This window comes from Gymnodraco acuticeps, unplaced genomic scaffold, assembly GCF_902827175.1.
Source record: "Gymnodraco acuticeps unplaced genomic scaffold, fGymAcu1.1, whole genome shotgun sequence".
Lineage (NCBI taxonomy): Eukaryota > Metazoa > Chordata > Actinopteri > Perciformes > Bathydraconidae > Gymnodraco > Gymnodraco acuticeps.
The window spans coordinates 57,350-61,784 of NW_022990329.1; the positions used below are offsets into that span (position 1 = coordinate 57,350).

At 40.0% G+C, this 4,435-nt stretch overlaps 1 long non-coding RNA gene across 1 annotated transcript; it reads left to right on the plus strand.

Moving 5' to 3' along the window:
* The first annotated feature begins 399 nt into the window (after nucleotides 1–399).
* Nucleotides 400–3,715, plus strand: LOC117550669. The gene is made up of 3 exons (XR_004569681.1): nucleotides 400–575; nucleotides 2,296–2,328; nucleotides 3,674–3,715. It is a non-coding gene; the product is annotated as an uncharacterized LOC117550669 (long non-coding RNA).
* Nucleotides 3,716–4,435: the final 720 nt, after the last annotated feature.

Below are 4,435 nucleotides of genomic sequence, written 5' to 3' on the forward strand. Positions count from 1 at the left end.
CCCTCCCAGTAATCAGAAGAGACTCTCCTCTTTCCTCGACCCCTCCTCCGTATACGGCTAAACGTTTGGCCCCTGATGGTTTTATAGTCCTTTTCCTCCCTTTATAGCTTCTCCGTGGCGCTGAGCAGAGTCCTAAAATTGATCCCAGGCTCCTCCTCGGCGATGCCTTGTTGAGACATTGGCAGCGGTCGATGATATTCCAGCAGCTTCTGGCCGATTGGTCTGAGGATCCTGCATTTCCATAACCAGGGGCTCCATATCCATATCTGAGCCCCCCTATATATATATACACCCCGGGATGATTTCTCCTCAGTGTTCTCCTCCTCCTGGACTCTTTTCTCCTCGTAGGTGAGCCCAGCTTCTTCTTCCTCCTCCTCTTCCTCTCTTGCATTGCATCAGTGCAGCTGGTTAATGGACACTGAGTGAAGTTGGTTAAGTGCTGAGGTGAAAAGGTCTCGACCTCGGAGGATTGTTAAGAAGTGAAGAGGATGTGATCAGGGTGAAGGAGAGGTTTTAATGAGGCTTCTGACTTTTTCGAAGCATTTGGCTGTTTTGCAATTCAACAACTAATTTCGGTAAACTTGAGCGTTTTGGAGTGCAGATCGGATTGTTTACACTTTGATTCTGGTGTTTGGCTGCATGAGATCTCCTGGGTATATTTAGAGAAGATGGTTAGATTTGATTGTTGTTGGAGAGTGCGCTGTACAATAGTTGTTATCCTTGCCAGGTATTCTGGAGTCACATTTAGCCATCAAGACAACATCTGACCACGGGTTGAGATTTCCACTTTATTGCAGTTCAGTTTCAGGAGTTTTTCCAGAAATGTCATTGAATTCCTTAAAGGAAGACGGCATGGAGCTGATGGAAATGATATCTTAGATTTAGCTGTGACTTATCACTACTACGTGATCATTTTGTAGTTTTTTAAAGCTATTAGTTTCAGAATGTGTGTTCAACGCATGGGCTGGACTTTTCTGGTGTTATATCAGGGGTAAATAAATGCTTTAAAGATAAAAACGATTTATTTTATATTGCATTTTGATTTTAAATCATTTAATCTTGAATGTTGTGGTTACAAAGTAAACAATAGAGATGTTTTGAAAATATGCAAATACATGCCAATTTAAGTCTAAATCAAGTGTGAATATCTCGCGGTGCTCAGATATCTCCAGCTCGTTTACCGCCTTTTTATGAGACGGAAAACGACAACCTGAATTATTTATAGTAATAAATAACTCTTGCAATCTGATCAGAGCAGCTTGTTTAAACTGGTTTATTTTGGCACCGGTGTGTGTGTGTGTGTGTGTGTGTGTGTGTGTGTGTGTGTGTGTGTGTGTGTGTGGTGTATTTGGACAGTTACTATATCCTTCAAGCGTGGTATTAGCGTTTTAATTTAAAATAGTGATCTGAATATTTCCTTACCAATGACGTTGAGAGTATAGTTATGATTTAGTGTGTGTGTGTGTGTGTGTGTGTGTGTGTGTGTGTGTGTGTGTGTGTGTGTGTGTGTGTGTGTGTGTGTGTGTGTGATACTTGCCAACCTTGAGACCTCAGAAATCGGGAGGATTTCAAAACCACCGCGGGGGGGGGGACCTGTATTTTATTTACAGGAAAGGAGTGAGCAGAGGGTAGATTTGCCGATTCTTGTTCTGTTTTCTGTGACTATCAGCTCACCCTCTCAGACTTTCAGTTGCGCGCGCTACTGAAGAGACGTGCTACCATGGAACCAACAATGGGTGTAGCTGTATTAAAGTCAGAGTGGAAACAGTCCTGAGTAAATCTGATTTAGTCAGAAGTCGGGAGAAATGCGGGAGAAATATGACCCCGGGAGGAAACTGGGAGAGGGCAATGAAATCGGGAGTCTCCCGCGAAAATCGGGAGGGTTGGCAAGTAGGCTATGGTGTGTGTGTGTGTGTGTGTGTGTGTGTGTGTGTGTGTGTGTGTGTGTGTGTGTGTGTGTGGTGTGTGTGTGTGTGTGTGTGTGTGTGTGTGTGGTGTGTGTTGGCATGTCTTCTTGCCGCCCGCTGCACATTCCCCCCTCCCTGAAAGGAGTTGAAGTGTTATTCCCGCGGGATCTTGGGGTTTGAGCACCTGCAGAGAAGCTTATCGCCGGCGTCATGCGACCCAAACCCCGGCGTCCAAATTTAGCTATGTCAACATGCTCATCAAAAGCTCTCTGAGATCGCCTTTCACACGGAGGAGGGTCTCCCATATTTAAGCGCAGTGCGGATGAAAGCATCGTTTATTCTTAATGACTTCTTCTTCTTCTTCTTCTTCTTATTTTCTGTCAAACAGGCCGTGAAGAAAGACAACCGCCATCATGTCTGAGTAAGTGTCTCTGCTATCAATGAGTGTTTTTGAAAAAGTGGATTTTTAATTGGCTTCGGATGAGGATTAGAACCACATGAGAATTATCATTGTTTTGGTTGATTGAAATGTTTGAGTTGATTGAAATTGGGATTCTGAGGAAAAAGTCATAATTGGTATTTCCTCAGAGCTTTGACTTTAATCTCAGAACAAAAATAAATAAATTCACCTTAGGTTGGATTTCAAAAGATGTTCCCATGTGGCGCTAATGGTCTTCCGTAAATATCCTATCATAGTCTGACAACATTTCTGATTGCATGCAAAATTCCTGTTTCCAAAGTTGTATTTTTAGCGTCAGCATGGATGGGTACCAAGGTCAAAACAAAGGACTTAATGTGAGTTTTTGTTCTGGGTGAAAACACGTCTCAAGGTTTAATTACAAGGCGTCTGAATCAGCTCAATAAAAGGACGGAGGAATATTAGACATCAAATCAAAAGAGCAACAGAAATAAGATGATAGGAAAGGTGACAGAGGGAAGAACAAAGTATTATGGAGAGAAGGAAAGAAACAAACGATAATAAATAAAAAGGAAAGGAGGGGTCGAAGGAAGGAAAGGGGAAGGGAGGATTTAAGGAATAAGATAAGATCAGATAAGATGGACCTATATTATTTAAATCCAGTAGTTGAACAGCAACAGAGTGAGAGCGAAAGTGCAGCACAGATTAATACAATTAAAGATCAACATTTAAATTGGTAAATAACTGTTAAAACAAGACATGAATTACATGAACATAAATACATATTTTGTTAGATATATTTACATGTGTGTGTGCAGGTCAAGTTATTGTGCAGGACAGTGCAGATTTTATTTAAAAAGTGCAAGAGAAAGAAAAAGTGATGAGAAGAGGAAGGAAGGAAACAGAGAGAGATACGGGAAGAAAGAAAGACAGAAGCAACAACACAAACAGAACGACCAGAGGAAGGAAGATGAGGAAGGAATCGTGTCAAGTGTGAAGGAAGGATGAATGGCAAAAAGGAGAAGACGTGAGGGAAGAATAAAGCGTTTGTTGGTTGTTGTTAAAGGTTTTCTTTAAGGCAGTTTTCCTAAGCGAAGGTCTCAGGGTTTTATGTCCGATTGTAAAATAATCAAAAGTGCGACCTGTGATATCAGTGGTTTAAAGAAGAGCTGCTGGCAGACGGATTGTGTTTCTGGGGTTTGCTCAAACACTTTTAGGGTTTCAGCTGAAACACCCCTCCACTCACTAAGGAGAAGGCTTTCTACACCTTTCATTTAGCACATCAGGGGAAAGAGCAATTCAGTATTTTAATACATGAGACCCTGACAGGTTTTTCTGATCTTTGCAGCAAGAAGATGAATTCGAGCCGCAGGCATCATCTGAAGGTACGACACGTTTTCAGTTCAGGTGGATTGGTGATAAAGCTGCTGATTGGATGATGTCTAACAGTTATCATGACCTGCTTCAAAGTGCTGAAGATAGAGCCTATAATGTGCTTTTTATAACGGTTTTATTAAAGTTAGACATGACTTTGTTTAACAACCAATAAGTCACTTGTTGCAGATTTAATCAGAAATGTTTGTAAATGGAATCCATCTTTTTTATTGTCATTTTACTGAAATATAGTAAAAACAATTTAAAAGTTAAAACATCTATTTTGTATTTGTCTTTTTAACTTAATTAAACTGGTATCATTGTTCATGTTCTATAATATTGTAATCAAACTTTTAAACATTTTGATTTATTTTGTGCTTTGGGATTCATCCGTGCGTGGAAGCTGCTATAAATACATTTATTATTATTAATATTAAATAATTAAAAGGAGCTTAACAATTACCAGCCGCAGCATTAAAGTGACGAACACATGAATGCATTAATAATAATATACAGTATATATCAAGTATTCTTCTGCATGATGAGTAGTTTAACTTGAGTCTGTGCAAAGCTCTCTGCGGCGCCCTCTGATGGTGAAACCTGTGAAGACTTGGAGCATTTCAAGGAAGCTTTCTGATTAAATATAAATAACTTATGGATTGAAATTGTGATGTTTTATGAGTTTACTATGGAACATGTACCTATTACTTTTTGAATTAACAAACATTTTGTGCAA